The sequence below is a fragment of the Arctopsyche grandis genome, chromosome 9, assembly GCF_051622035.1.
Source record: "Arctopsyche grandis isolate Sample6627 chromosome 9, ASM5162203v2, whole genome shotgun sequence".
Lineage (NCBI taxonomy): Eukaryota > Metazoa > Arthropoda > Insecta > Trichoptera > Hydropsychidae > Arctopsyche > Arctopsyche grandis.
In genome coordinates, this window is record NC_135363.1 from 30067932 (window position 1) to 30085021 (window position 17090).

Sequence of the window (17090 nt, forward strand, 5' to 3'; positions counted from 1 at the left end):
TTTGGATAGGTTAGGTTAAATTTTATTTTGTTTAATAAGTCATAGGCCGACTATAGACTTGTTAAGAATGTCAACTTGTTATTTCTTTCATAAACATTTACTGCGTACGGATAGCTAATGTATGAATTTACTGCGTACGGATAGCTAATGTATGAATTTACTAGTAAACGTGTTCATCCGTGTACACCGTCAGTGGATGATTTTGACGATGCATACACTTACTAGTCAATGTATACTGATTCGAGTTTTACACTCTTAACCTTTCCACCGCGTACGACTACTATACATGTACTAGCGAACATGCCCTCAGCGCGTAAGACACGCATAGATGTCTTGGAAGTTCCAACCTGTATAAGAGCCGTCTATTGTGTTAAAATTTTATAACTTGGCTGAAAATATTACTAAATGTATACTTTACCAAATTCAATAGATGGCAGTAGTCAAAAAAATTCAATATAGGCTAAAATAATTTATAAAATATTACAACCTATATTTATAGTCGAAAACGCGATAACAAAATCAGCAAAAAAGGGCATGTTCGCTAAATTTGGTGACGCGGGCAAAGAGTTAAGGTCTGACCGCACTATACGGCCGTCGACTGCTGCAGCACGACACAACACGGCAAAGTTGATACAAAAGGCAACTCTATCGCGTGACGCGTTATATCTTATACAAACAATATTTGGCCGCACGCTGCCGTTCGTGTCGCAGACGCATAGTACGGTCAGACCTTTACTGTAACATTTACATAATAAAATGTGTAAAAATACTCCTCCGTGAGATCGAAACACTACGTCAAAGACAGGAAGCGTTAATTACCCGGGCTAATTCAAAGACAGTTTGTCTCTCAGAATCGTGACAGCAGTCCTGTCGCGTCGCGTCGCGCCACACTGTTTGAAGATTCGATAATTTAAGCTACACCACTTTATCCGAAACGTCAATTGTCCGAACCAATTGGCATATGATAATACAATACGTGTTGCAGTCCGTTTCGCGACAACTTCGACATCAAATATATTGGACACGGAAATATTGAATATGCCAAGGTTGCAATATTTTACGATTGCAGAATAACAATAAGTAATAATCATAGCCGGTGTTTGTTTCACAAGCTTCATTGTATCAGAAAAGACGATGAAACAATCGCGTAAATGTTCATATAAACAATGCTAGGATGATTGAAACCAGACATTAGGGTCACACTTGACGGAAAACGTCACGCAAATCAAATTAATCGCTCGACAACGCGATAATACCACTGATTTAAATCTAAACGTTATATTCCATATATTTTCTTTAACCCTTTAGATGCAGACCAACGCCGATCGGCGTTTTGCCAACAAGTCCATGGGCCTGAAAAACGCCGATAGGCGTTGTATTTTTAGCATGTACAAAGTAAACAAGAATACTACCCGCTAAGCCTTTCCAGGTAGAATTAAAAAAAATGCATTGAACATGGTTTGTGTCAATCATTTGTCAATGTTAATAAAGACTGGTTTACATCGGAATTTCTGAATTTATAACCATAGCATAATTTCCCGACGGAAATCTCTAACTGCTGAGTATTTTAGATTGTGGCTTGGCATTTAGATTGTGAGCATTATATTTTAACAACAATGAAGAAGATGCAACTAGTTTTGGAAAAATAAATTTATTAATAGACTTATTTTATTTATTTTATATTGTTGCAAGATATATTAGATCGTCTAAACACACCTTTACAATCCTCGGCGGTGGTAGTGGTCTAGGGTTTGTTTGGATTAGCTACAATTTTTATACCTGCTTTCTATTGGATTTCTAAATAATTCTAGTTGGAAATGTTGGCGAAATCTTCAGCGTGGCGGGCCTTCAACAGAACAGACGTCAGCACTCAAAGGGTCAATCAACCTATGATAATAATGACAATTACTCCCCAACTACTTTTAACATGTTTGTCGCACGATCCAAAACGCACCCTATTTACTGGTTTTGCTTTAGATCTACATATGTATAAGCGATCTCCTCCAATCGTCTTCACTAATTGACGTGAGATTGAACAGACATTTTCAAACATTGTCACTATCGGGGGCCAAACCTCGCAAAATGGCAAAGTTTCAAAGCGATCGGAAGATTTAGGAGGTTTTTCCACAACAATCGCAAAGTGAAACTAATTAAAACTTCGTAAAAAAAACGCGCCAAATCAAATATAATTTAAACAAATATTCCAAATTGAATCTAAGAAGGCTTCTTCAACACATTTCCATACATACATACATGTAGATATGAAAAACATGACTTAATTTTAAGCAAACCTATTATGCGTATTGAATTTTAATTCCTCCTATTGTCTATGTGTGTAATAAAATTGGCACAGTTTATTATGGAGGCGTAAAAATCGCGCTTTATGCTGTGACGCGACACAACAAACTTAAAGGCACACAGAGAGGTACGCGGCACGAGATTTTTTTTAGATAGTTTTGCACATGTAAAAAATATGACGCCCAGGTCAAAAATATTTGTATTGATATAGGTTTGACAGTGATCGATAACGGTGATACCAATATTTGAAGAAATGTAGAAGAAACTTGTCGAAAAAAATCCTGCTGTGTGAGACACGATTTTTCACCACAAGAGCCTAAGACCATGCCCGTGCCGTACGATTCAGTGTGTTTGCGCTTTAATTGTGTGCCTGTTGGTTCGGATGAAGTGGTCTAGATGTTCCAGTTGAAGTGTATCTTCCAGTTGGAATATATTTTGACTAGTTGGAATATATTCCGTATAACGTGAGTTGATTCATATAGCGAATTACATTCCAACTGGTCAAAATATTATATATTACAACTGAAAATACAGTTCAACTATAAGTTGGTACCAGGTTAGATGGAGAGGTTTTCATGAAAACGTCACTCGACTAGTAAATTGAATAGCAGTCACAGTCACAAGTTATCGTAATACTTAAACATTCGTAAAAACATCAGAGCTGTCAAAACTCCACTGTTATATAACAACTGACGCACATTGTTGAAAGTGTTTTTGAGTTTGTAGATATATAATTTAGTAGTTTGATGGTATTCGAATATGAATGACCTAAAACGCCAGTTGGAATATACTACAACTGAAAATACACATTTAATAATAAGAACACTGCTGAGATGCGTTTGTGTTCGAAAACGTAATGAACTATGAAATATTTCCATCTTTCAAAGTTATTTTTACACATCTGTTTTAGCTTAAAACAGCAACGAATTCATAACAACTTACGATAACGTTTTCTGTACTTTTATACCTGAACGCGCAAAAACTACAAATTATGTAAAACCCAATTTGCCGAAAATCTGATGGGCCTTTATTGAAACTACTTAAAATAATATTTTATTGTTTTATGACCTGGTCTTCGTCCATTACTAAATCTCGAAATCACCGTAAAGTGCTGTACCTTTTTTTGTTATTCAAATAAATATACGCCTATTCCCGAACAAAGTTTGGATATACACATTTTTTTTATCTTTCATAGAAATTTGAAATTCATATTTGTTAGTTTTGAGGAAAAAAACATTAAACGCCGGTTTTCGGTTTTTTGAAAAATGGTCAAAAAGCCTGGCTTTTCGGTTTCGGTTTAAACCAGCCTGGAAGTCCTAGTAATGTATATTTAACGGATTTTGCCTTCCACTCGGTCAAAAATTGTCTAAAACGTACGCTTCTATATAGTATGAATAGAAGTAGTCTCTTCCGTGCACTGTTGTGCCATGCGGTTGATTGCCTTACAGTGCTGGATAGTATGAATAGACTTAATAGCGTCACTCTGAACGTAGCTTTACTTTATTCAAGCCTATCTTTCGTCGCTCCAATACCATGTCTAAATACAAATTCACTCACGGACTTTACACTCAATATAAAGCATTGTCAAAAAAACGAATATGGGTAATACACTGTTGTCGTCACTAGGGATTACAATACCGAAAGTACCGATACCGGTGGTATCGGTATTTGACCGAAAACAAGTTTTTGGTACTACCGGTACTATAAACTAAATAAAAGCTTTCGAAAATCCGCAGATTTATCAAAATAATTTGAACTCTGTATGATTTGATACATGTGTCATTGCACCGATCAAAAACTATAAACCGTTGAGTGTCCGTGAGTGATTTGTCGCGGAACCCGTCGCGTCAAGGTGCACTAAAACGAAGCTATTTATTAACCATTTGTATTTATTTAAAATAATGCATTTGCTTTAGTGGTAGCGCGACATTACTCAATTTTGTTGCGTTTGTCGCGTCGCGTCAGGTCACTATGCACGTAGCCGCATACAACGACGACAGAAAACTAAGCCTCGCGGATTGAGATTGTAACACATATTACATTAATAAAGCCGCGTATTGTCGAATAGATATGACATTTTAATCCGAATAATACTTTTATCTAATCATTTGGAATTTGTCCCAATATTAATATTTCAATAAGATCAATACACATTTCCAAATGTACATAAAACAGTTCTACATCTTTAACAAAATTGAACCACATCACCGAACAACAATACACATTTGACAAAACTAGAGGAAGGACTCAGTAATGGCATGAAAGTTGTTTAGAAAGGTTTAACTATGACAAGGTTTACTACACTTGTGAAAACTTGGATACAAGTCATAAAAGTCCTCGACTGTAACTACATATTATATTATTCCATATTATAAGATCGAATCAGCTTGTCGAATGTCGTTGTCCTCATTCATCTAATTCGACCTTCCTACGGTCAGACAATTGCGTAACCCTGAAAGTGTTTTCAGTGCCATTTTCCTCATCCATCTACATAGATATGAAATTATATATCTGTCCACGTCAGCAAGACTCCTGTAAGTTCATCGAAACGAATTGGAGACTCCAAATATGCTGAAATTTATCGACTTTATATCAAGAATTAATTGGTAAGTGGGAGAAAGTGTCTCATTTTAGTTCTCTGCAACGTTTCCTGACGCTGACGTTACTGTAAAAACAATTCACAATACCGTCCGTAAAGAAGTTTTACTTTGGAAATACGCACCACAACCAACGTTATTTATATATTTTTTTTAAATTATGCATTGCTCATTCACATTATCATACCAGTTAACGGTAAGAGAATGATTGGAATTTCTCAAAAGGCGCAACCGAAGCAATACCGGTTAATTATGGAAGTTAATATCGGTATTTTCGTATGAGACCAGGGCTGATGAGAGTGGATACATTCTGAAGAAAATCATAGCCAGCGGCGTGGACTAGTGGTTAGGATATTATGCTTTCGAGCAGAGTGGTCACAGGTTCGAATCCCACTAGAGTTCCACTGCTGGTCAGGCCTTGGTTTGTGACTCCGGGTCGATCGTTTTTTATCAGTCTGCCAATTTTTCTGATTTTCAATGCTTAAAACTTGCCATCTCCTTTCCTATCTATCTTGCTAATTTAAAATTATTTGTAGTCTTGAGGTTCACCAATTTGATTGTAAAAAATTTCTCAATATGTACACATCACTGTGGATGTATGTATAAATTCACATTGTACAAAATGCTTATGTATTATATATTGATTGATTGTATTGTATCTTTATAAGTGTACGCGATGTATTTATATTTTGGCTTTTTTTAAAAAAACTTTCGAAAAAAAATTAGATATTTAGAGTGTTGATTTTGATATTAAATTTTGGTATTCAATTTATTTTGGAATTTTTTCGAACGCAATGGAATTTTTAAAATTATTTTATACTAGTTGTTTTACCCGGCTTCGCTAATTATTTGTAATATAAACAGCTTAAACATGGCATAAATATTCATTTGCTTTTATTAAATTAATTTGAATCGATAAAAAAATCGACTCCCCGTCATAGAAATTTTGACTTGTTTACGAAATTCCAAACCAATGTTTCTTAAATACAAAGTCTCTTTCGAAATTATATGTATATTAGATGTTTTAAAAAAAAGGTATATTTTATTTTCTAAATTTTAAAATAAATCCCCCCCCCCCCCACAAAATAGCTCAAAATTATTAGTTTCCCAGGATTTGGATTCGCTCTCGACAGCCCTGTTATGGATATTAGCATCGGACATATGGCAAAAATGACCTTAAGCTTTAGCACTCGTACAGCTTTTGACCTTTGCTATTTTTTCGGGTTAAACTACGAAGAAAATTTTGATACATAAGTAAATTTAAAAAATCGCTAAATTCGGAAAATGGGAAATTTTGCTGTTTTCCTTCGCGTCTGAGCTCTATTATTAGCTCTGGATGACGCACAAAATCGATTGCAACTAACTAACTGCGTCTAGGTGGAAAAACGGAGATAAGGAAATGGCGAAAGCTTTCGCGTAATCGTAAATTTGAATACGGAGATCACCGTTGCCGATTATGTGCCAAGTCGGTTAAAATAGCACGTAACGATGTTGAAAAAATGTTCAAAACTACTGCAAAAGCGTAAAATATACGGTCGCATTCAGTCCTTGACTTTTGCGACCAGCGAAAGAAACATCACTTCCGCTAATACTAATAAAAACGTCAATGCAATATTCCGAAACGAAAATTGACCCTAGATTAGAAGTCGTTCACCTACTCTGATTATATGCAAACGAAAATAACAATGCTTCAGAGTAAATCTTTCAAATTTTCTTCGACACTGGTTCAGTCTACATATGAGAAAATTTTAACAGAAAGCAGAAACGCGTTTAAAAAAAATTATATCGTAAACATTTAAGACCATCAACATTGTTAAAATTTTCACGTTCATTGGTGGCTATTAATTACGAAATAGCCGAAGTGGTTCTGAGACACGTAAATAGGGCAAATTTTTGTAGTCAAGGCCGTGTGTCAACGACCGGATTATTTTTACTTGTTTATTGGGTTTCTCGGTGTTCATCAAACTCAAATTTATAAGATTACTTCACTGGTATTAAACATAAATACATAAACACATAAATACATAAACACATATCTTATAAATAAAATAAGGATTTTATCCATATAATAAACCCAAAATAGCGAAAGGCGAGCTATTTTATAATTAATTAAGAAATTATTATTGATTTATTGGTTAAAATCGTTATTAATTTGGACTCAAGAAATAGCAGCTTTCATTATTTATGATCAGAAAAAAATCGTTTGACTATATCTTTACATTTCTAAGAAAAATTAAACATCATATCTACGATCAATGTGGACGATAGACGTCACCGAAAAATATGATGGAGTATTTTCAAACGTGTCTATTACGATTATTTACATATATTGATGGCCAAACCGAGCAAAATGGCAAAGTTTGAAAACGATAGGACCCGAATTTCGCCGCACGACAAAATCGAAAGCGAAGTAAGAAGAGACTTGTAAAAAAAAGCCCCACGTTGAAATCGGTGTAACGCGTACAGGTGGGTCCATTTCCAATTGGAATGTGTGGACGTTCTAGTGGGGCGCCTTCCTGGAATTTCCCACGCTGGTGGGGACAATGAAAGGGAACAAGTGGACAGACCTGAACGTGTCGTAGGGTTCGTAGGGGTTCTCCTGATTATATGCTAAACGTCGAATCGCAGCCAACTGTACGAGCTGGCGGGAGAAAAAACTGGAAACCAGGCAGTGGTGAGATCCATCCTCTACGTAGACGGCTTCTGACTGTTCCGCGAACAGTTGCGTATGAAGAGGGCGGGAGCTCCAGGAACTGTACAGCTACTACTGGGCTCGACCACACGTCAATGAATGCTGGGGCAGGAAAGCGATCGATCGTTTTGCAGGATGCCAAATTAACCATTGGCATTGCTGTCAGCTGAATGGACCATGAGGAAGACGTAGTGTTATTGTTGTTTTTTTTACAATTGACTAAAGTTCAGACACAGCACTTTTTTTTTTAGATAGTTTTGCAAAAAAAATGCTGTCATGCTTAATCGATGCGTCGCGATTTTCCTAAGACTCTTTTATCCTTGTATCGACATAGGTATGTCAATGATCAATAGTGGTGATTCCCAAATTTTAAGAAATGTAGGATAAACTTGTCGAAATAATAAGCTAGAAACCACGAGCACGTGCATTCCGTACGATTCAGTGTGTTTGCGCTTTAAGTCACTATCATAATCAATAAAATGTTCAATGCATTTTGCTTTAATTCATTTCATGGTATTTTTATTTTTTTAGTTTATTTAAAGTCAAATCGGTTTGAAAAAAATCATCAAACGAGTCATTTCAGAATAAACATTACAAAAACCAAAGCAGAATAAAAAATATTCAATAAAAATAATTGAAAATTTACTTATTTTAATACTTCTATTTTAGTATATTTTAGCATATCAAAATATTTTACTATTTTTTTTTACAATCACTTTTGTACTCGGACTGAAGTTCAACACAATTTACAGAAAATCAATATACGACTGAGATTAGCATCAAAAACAACATATCGGTACAAAAAAATAGCTCACTTACACATAATATCCATAATAAATAAACAGACGATGAAAATAAGACAAACCTACGAAACATCCGTCAATTTTTTGATTCGCAGAGCGTGAAAAAAAATTAGACGATCGCTTCGATATGAATAAATAATGACAGATTCAATGTGTCAGTGGGATGATGCCGTAACCAGTTTCGTATTCAGTGCACGAAAATTCCGTTATAACAAAGTCGTCGTTAACTGTTAAAACGAAAAATACGAAAATCGAATAGTACAAATTTTTAAACGGCAGCAGTAAAGCATTTTTTTTTTAAATTGGATCGATTTACTAGATAGTAATGGGTCATTAAGTATCCATAATCGATTAAAAACTTATCGAGCAATGGCATTATTGCATTCACTTCATCGTGACGTGTTCGAAAAATACACCACGAAACAAACTGATAAAAATTGAGAGATCGTTAATTTTGCTCGATTAAAACGTTTGATAACATTTTAAATAGAAAAAATAGGACAGCAACACACTCTGCTTCAAATAAGATTCAATTCGAGATAAAAGACTAACAATCTATACAAGTATACATAATATGTAAATTAAATTTAACGCCTCATTAGTTTTGACATCAAATGAATTTGAACCCTTCATTCAATATTTATTATTACCAAAATACTATTAAATATATCTTCACAAATAAAATTAAAATAACATTTTTTCAAAAACATTCCATTGCCAATAAATATGTCCTACAGTTCTAATGATTATACAAAAATTTAAATCACCGAGCATCAATAAAAAAAAAGTAAAAATGAGGTTACCAGTCACATTTAAAAATAATTATAATAATATATGCAATTTAAAAATAAAATAACTGCTCATGGTAATACGACTATTGAAACATAATTGAACATTGAGCAACAATAAAATAAAATCACCTTTTTTGCTTACCGGGAGCGGAGACTAATCAATCATTACTAAGTTTGACCCATTGAATTCGAATGGGACAATGATGTTTGTTGGCTTAGGGCGAAAACACACTGAGTGGGACGTGGTACGTGTTTTTTTTTAGATAAACATGTGAAAAAAGCACTCCTATACCATATACCATGGTTCGCAGTCCCAAAAATCGGTAAACAGATACAAGCACGACAATAGTTGTCACAAAAATCGCGAATACGGAATATCTGGCACTCGAATTCTCGTTAGTGCGATAGTTCGCGTATGTAACTCTCGATGGATGGAATTTTTGGGTGCCAGATGATCCGTGATCGGGAAATTAGTGAGGTGTGCGAGATCGCTTTGTGCGGAAAAATCACCTTCTGAAACTTTTTCGGTGATATTTAATCCTTGCTTGACGGTGATCGATCAATTTTAAGAAACATAGGAGTAATATATGCACTCTGCACGTGCAACTAAGCCCGAATTCGGTTGGGGGAACACCCACAGTCACAGCGGGAGCCAAGGACGTGACGTTCCATACTATTCAGTGTGTTTTCGACCTTATTCTCGTTCAACCCTTCGAATGCTGACCAACGCCGATTGGCGTTTTGCCAACAAGTCCATGGGCCTGAAAAATGCCGATGGGCGTTGTATTTCGAGCATGTACAAAGTCAACACGAATACTGTCCGCTTAGCCTTTCCACATAGCATTGAAAAAAATGCATTGAGCATGTGTCGTGTAATCCGTGTCATTCATTTGTCAACGATTATAAAGACTGGTTTACACCGGAATTTCTGAATTTATAACCATAGCAGAATTTCCCGATGGAAATCCCTAACTGCCGAGTATTTTAGATTGAGAGCATTACATTTTAACAACAATGAAGAAGATGTAACTAGTTTTGCAAAAATACATTAATTAATAGACTCCTTTTGTTTATTTCATATTGTTGCAAGATATATTAGAGTCTAAACACACCTTTACAAAACTCGAAATCCTCGGCGGTAGGATAGTGATCTAGGGTTTGTTTGGATCAGCTACAATTTTTATACCTGCTTTCTATTGGATTTCTAAATAAATCTTATTGGAAATGTTGGCGAAATTTTCAACGTGGCGGACTTTCAACAGAAAATACGTCAGCACTCAACGGGTAAACCAGTATTTATAAACATTGACACGGATTACACTACCCATGTTCAATGCAACCTGAAAAGGCTTAGCGGGTAGTATTATTGTTTATTTTTTACATACTCAAAATACAACGCCCATGGGCGTATTTCAGGCTCATGGACTTGTTGGCAAAACGCCGATCGGCGTTGGCCAGCATTCAAAGGGTTAAGAGATATGAGCGTTTAAAAAATGTGCAACTTGTACAGTTTTTGACTTTTTCACTCTTTAATTCAAAACCTAGTGTATTGATTAGTTTCCGTAATTTTTTTGTTGCTCAGTGCAATTCAATAACAAAAATAGCAGCTCCAATATGTATGGAGTTTGTTGGAAACGCGTTGTAAAGAAAATCAGATGACACTGCTGTATATGACATATACATATGTTCCTTGATGATTAATTTCCACTACATCCAATCTGGACCAAACTTTGCATGGCCACACTCCACTGTCCATATAAGATGTAACAGACAAACACATTGGACTCATAAGTCTCTCACTTTGACTTGGGAGATTCCCAATGTCCCTTCAAACACGAAAAAAGTCCCCATTCGAGTGCAAAAATTGGAAACGAGAAACGTCACAGGAAGTGACGTATTTTGAAGACACACTCACATACACAAGAACACTAATCATAACTCTTGGGTCACACACCAGGTCAACACATTCAGGTGGACTACACGTCGTCGGTCGATGTGAATCGACCCAATAAATCATTAAGCAAAATACAGAACCCAAAACTTTCCTAATCTGACATTGCGAGAACTAGTCCGTTTTTAATGCACCCAAAACCTCTTCAGCGTGACAGAACGGTGATTGCGAACATAACTTATAAATAATAATCGGGTGTTTGACACGTTTTTACATAATGGTGTGTAATTTTACATAATCTATTTACAATTATTGTTATGATTCGAGCATGAGAAACGATAAATCTTTGTCGTACGTTAAATTTCTCGCTTTGACTTACTAACATTGACCTTTCGAACGTGCACGCAACGTGAACGTTCAATTGCAATCTAATATACATATCATTCAATGTTTGCCATTTTTTTACGATTTTAATACAATTTATTTATTTATCTACATATGTACATACATACATAGATTACATTTATTTTACCAGGAAGGCCTTACAGGTAAACCCCAATGCGCCTTCCTGGCCAATTACAAACAATACAGCATTTTTTTATTATACAAGTCGCTGAATTACGAGACACTGAAAACTCGCAAATTAACGAGACATAGTAGGTAGGAAGAATTTTAAGCAATTTTTAATCGGGCACCGTTTCAACAATGAAATCGGAGCAAATTGGCAAACTCTGATAGGAAACGATCGACCTGGAGTCACAAATATCCAGGTCTGACCAGCAGCACTACAGATATACTATTCTTATAATTCTTTTCAATTGACGTCAGCTCATGGGATCGAACCTGGTGCCTCTCGACGCTAAGCAGAAGCTTAACGACCGAGCTATGCTGCTGGCATAGCTCGGTCAGTATGTATATTGTATCTAAGATAATATATGTGAATCCCATAGAAAATATGTAAGAATTCCATATATCATAGCTCGGTTTTACAGTATATTGTAACTAGTATACATTCTGAATATTATTTTCAGTTTTTTCCTAGAGGGGGAAGAAAGTTTTAATAAAACCTTATTTTTCGAAGACGAAGAGGAAGCTTTAGCTCCATATCCTTAAACCTATACTGGCCTAAGCTTTTAATAACGATTAATAGATTTGATTAAGAATCATCCATCAATTTAACAGATGGCATACATATGTTTCAGGTCTGGCCAAATCTAGGGGGGGAATCCTCCCCCTCAGATGATATCCCTACGAAGTAGGTAAAATTAATTCAAATTAAAGGTTCATTTATAATCAAGTGCGATCGGTTTTTATGCAAGGTTGAGATTTATTTAAATGTTAATTAACATTTCGAATGTATAGAAATGGTTGTGTTGAAAAATCTAATCGATACAATTTTTTACTCATTGCTCGCGTAATTAATGATTAATATTATTAAATCGAAGTTTTTCAAAAAGTCGTCTCATCAAAGTGTCATCAATGATTTAAATATGTTATTTTCACCAATTCGTTTTCTCAAATCGTAACCCTTATTTTTTTTATAAATAAAATTTCAAATTAGGTAATTATAAAATGTAATTGTAATAAACGTGTTTGAGTGAATTCATAATGCATTTTTTGTGTTATTTTCATTGCCACTTACTATTCAATTTTTTTTCTCAAATTGCAAACCTTTTTATTATTTTATTAAGTAATATTTCAAATGGCGATATTGTATATAAAATAAAGTAATAATTCTCAAAGGCAATGAGAATTTTAAACCGAGTCATCACCAGAAATCGGCGGACAAGTTTGTTTTGCCCACAAAAAATGGTTCACAATAGTGAACCTTTTTTTCTGCTCTCTTGCTTTGTAGGACAATAGTAATTGAAACTTGTCCGCCGATCCCTGGTCATCACTAGAGATCGGCGGTCGAGTTTCCACCATAAAATAACATAAAATAACCTCTCCATTTTCCAAGAAAGCAGGAGCAAAAAATATGATTTACAATAGAAATTAACAATAGTGAACCATTTTTTTTAGCCCTCGCCTAGCATCTTGTCCGCCAGTTCCTTGTCATCACTAAAGCCCGGACCCAGAGGGTGCCGCGTATTGTTCAATTGTTTTAAATGCATTGTTAAAGGTTCGCCGAACGTTTTTTTTTTGGACTCTAGCTTTGTAAATAGAGCTAAACCACCCGATTCCAAGAAAAAACACGGTGTCTATCCGCAGTCTAGTCATCATTAAGGGACGGATAATCATTAGGGCAATCTCAAAAAATACACGTTCCAACAGTGCTGAAAGCAAGAGAGCAAAAAAAAAGTTTTTCCTAAGTTAATAATAGTACTCTAATGAGTAACCATATTGCCCTAATGATTACCCGCTGTCTAATCATTACACGCTTAACAAATTGAAGTCACTTTTATTATAACAACTTTTTTATATGATCGATATTTTTTTGAAATTTTATATTCTAAACTTTCTTTTCCGCCGATGATATCACATTAAGAACAGACCACAAAAATGTATAAAAATTTAGTGAAAACCCGTTTTAAAATTTGAATATATAACGATGATAATGCACCGAGTGAAAACGCAACATCAGTAGGAATAAACACCTGATGTGAATATTTACCGACTCATCTGACCGGAGAAAGTATCGTAAATATTTCCGAGAAAGTCACACTTGAATGTTGTAACACATTGACGGCAGACAACAAACCCTAAAAGTACGATATGTTAATAATTGAATTTAAAAACATCCAACAAATAACACACACACACACACACACATCTCACCGATATCACTACGGGTGAACTTGACAATGTTTTACTGATTGCAGGTGATGAAAAAAAAATATATAAAAAAACCTGTCGACACGGGTTTTTTTCTTTGCATCATTTACATTGAAAATCGATTGAAAAATAAGCACACAATAATATCACATCTTGGCAAATAAAAACCTTGAAAAAGTGCACTTTACCATCAACCTTTAACCGCAGCAAATCAATACGGTAAACAAATGATTCAAGTTAATAAATAGACAAAAAAAAGCGTTAAAAATCATTACACTTATTCGTTTTTTTTTAATATGCAATTCAACAGTGCGTATGAAGATTAGAAAGTTGAAACTTTCTTTTTTTATTGTTATACTTATTCAATTTCATCCGGATGGAGATAAAACGACCAAGAATTGTGACCGTGACCCTCAATCGAATCATTAAAACATCCAACGCAGAGGTCAAACACGGATGGCGAAAAAAGATCGATTAATTTGTAACACGCTCGAGAGCATATACTGATTATTTCACGACAAATAAACAGCCGCTTGAAATATATAATATATATTTTTTCAATATCGGCAATAGTGAAAGCGACAAATCGATTTAAAAGTCAAACGACACACATTGTAGTTCAAATAAGTACACGGAATCAGTTTGATATATTTGCATATAAATTCCAGAATCGTGTCAAATTTAAATATTCAAAGCGGTTCGGATTTTATTAACGACGACGCTAGTTAAAAATTCCGTTCAAACAAAACACTCGAATAAATTCCCGGCAAATTTATTTCATTTTTTCCTGTCAATTTTATTACAAATATATACATACGAAATGTTTGCACTGATATATAAAATAAATGTGTATGTATGTAAAAAAAACGCACCGTAAAATCAAATAAACAGTTCGATGGATGGGCATGAAATGATTTAAAAATAAAAATATGTATATATATATATGAAAACAATAAAATGAATATAAGGTGGACGGACGATGATGTGTTGAAAATTGCAAAATTTCATACTTGCGTATCGAATGATTTCACTTCGCGATTTTATGATATAAGTGATAACAGAGCACGCGTACTGTGGCCGCAAGAGCCGCTTGTGAACTGAGAGCTGACAACCTCTAGTGGCCGAAAGGCCAGTTCAGTTCTTGTCAATCTGCGGTCCGTAATTGCCATTTTTTAGCGAACGACTGACGTCACACGATCGAAAATCGCAAGCCCGCATATTCGACATCTGGCGACAGTGAAGGGAAAAATGGCACGCGAGCCGCGGCCGAGGGGAACGCGGTCACGAATGGGTTTACAATCATTAACTGCATGAAAAATAAAGTAAAAATTACATTTTTCAATAGTCCGACTCCGACTTTGACTCCAGGTGTACAAATTTAAAAATTTAATTTATATTGGGATAATATTTTTGGCACGGCAAATTAAAAAGCCAGCAGCATAGCTCGGTCGTTAAGCTTCTGCCTAGCACCGAGAGGCGCCAGGTTCGATCCCATGAGCTGACCTCGATTGAAAATAATTTTTCCGAGTATATCTGAAGTGCTGCTGGTCAGACCTGGATATTTGTGACTCCAGGTCAACCAGTCAATTTTCTCTGATTTCATTGTTGAAACGGTTCCCGGTAAAATTGGCGAAATATCCTTCCTACCTACTATGTCACCACTATTTGAGATTGCTTAATGTACAATTCATAGATGTCTCGTTAATTTGTTTTTCAGTGTCTCGTAATTCAGCGACTTGTATAATAAAAAAAAATACTCTAATGTTTGTGATTGGCCAGGAAGGCGCATTGGGGTTACCTGTAAGGCCTTTCTGGTATATATATAAAAAAATAAAATAAAATAAAATAAATTACACGACAAATGTCAAAACGACATTTAATGTCAAATTAACTTCTCTAAAGTAGTTCGCTCGACATAATCGGCGTTTGCCCGGCAAATCAAACGTCAAACGGGTTGCCAGTAGCAAAAGTAAAATTTGACGTTTCAGTGGAATCATAACCAGTCACATTTTCACTGGGTACAGTTCAGTGAAATCATATCCAATTGCATATCGGCGTTCACCCGGAAAATCAAACGTCAAACGGGTTGCCAGTAACAAAAATGAAATTTGACGTTTCAGTGGAATCATAACCAGTTACATTTTCACTGGGTATAGTTCAGCGAAATCATATCCAATTGCATTTTCACTGGTCCCTATCAGTGAAATTATAATTTTTGACGGTTGGATGATAGCGCATCGCCCCGCCCCTGTCTATTCCCACTCTCCTCATGGTCCACACATCGTAATATCCATACAAACACATCGTAATATTTTAGCAGCCAACACCTATTTATTTAAGGGTTAGGTTAAGTTAGGGTTGGCCCTATTCATTTAAGATTAGGTTGTTAGGATCGGTATTTGTTTTAGTACTGGCAACCCATTTGACGTTTGATTTGTCGGGCGAACACCGAATCTGTTGTGCGAGCTATTTTAGATGTCGTGATAAATACCTAATTTGTCTGGAAATAAGGCTATTTTGCCGGGCCGATAAATGGTACCCCCTTTATATATTTTTTTTCACATTGTGTTAATGTTTACAAACCTCCTTTACGTTTCACTTACTATTACAATTAAGAGGACTTTTTTATATATCTTATCTCTTATCCGATCGTTTTTTAAATATTATATATCTGAACTACTATACAGGTTACCGTCAATATGTATGTATGTACGTATAGTGAGCTGATATAAATAATTTAACTTTTAATTGAACTTAATTTTCGTCAAATATTTTGTATTTTTTCATCTATAAATACATATGTACGTGGGGGGGGGGGGGGTACCTTATTACAATAACTCTAAGAATGTGTTCAAAACAGAAATGTGACTTTCCAACTCAGTTTACTAGTCGAGTGATTTTTTCACGAAAACCTAACCTTCCCATCTTACCTGGTACTAACTTATGTTTAACTGTAATTTCAGTAATATATCTGGACCAGTTGGAATGTAATTCGCCAGATGAATCAACTTACGTGGGTTAGACGGAATATATTCCAAACTAGTCAAAATATATTACAACAGAAAATACACTTAAACTATAGCAGCAGTTGGCAGGGCCACCGAGAGAGGGGGGGAAGCTGGGGTTAAAGTTCCAGGGCCCGGACTACTTAAGGGGTCCTGTGTTGGGATCAGGTAAGATGGAATATATTCCAACTAAATATGTAGTCAAAATATATTCCAACTATATTACGACTTCAACTGT

At 35.3% G+C, this 17090-nt stretch overlaps 1 protein-coding gene across 2 annotated transcripts in view; it reads right to left on the minus strand.

The window, feature by feature from the left end:
- Positions 1 to 17090, minus strand: part of ATPCL (ATP-citrate synthase) — a 46418-nt gene that overhangs the window by 17786 nt on the left and 11542 nt on the right. The window contains exon 1 of one of the 2 annotated variants that reach the window (XM_077437915.1): positions 14858 to 14947. The exons of the other annotated variant lie outside the window; for it this stretch is intronic. The gene's annotated coding sequence lies outside the window, so the exon portion shown is untranslated. Of the gene's footprint in view, positions 1 to 14857; positions 14948 to 17090 lie in introns of those variants that run through there. 2 annotated transcript variants of the gene reach the window in all.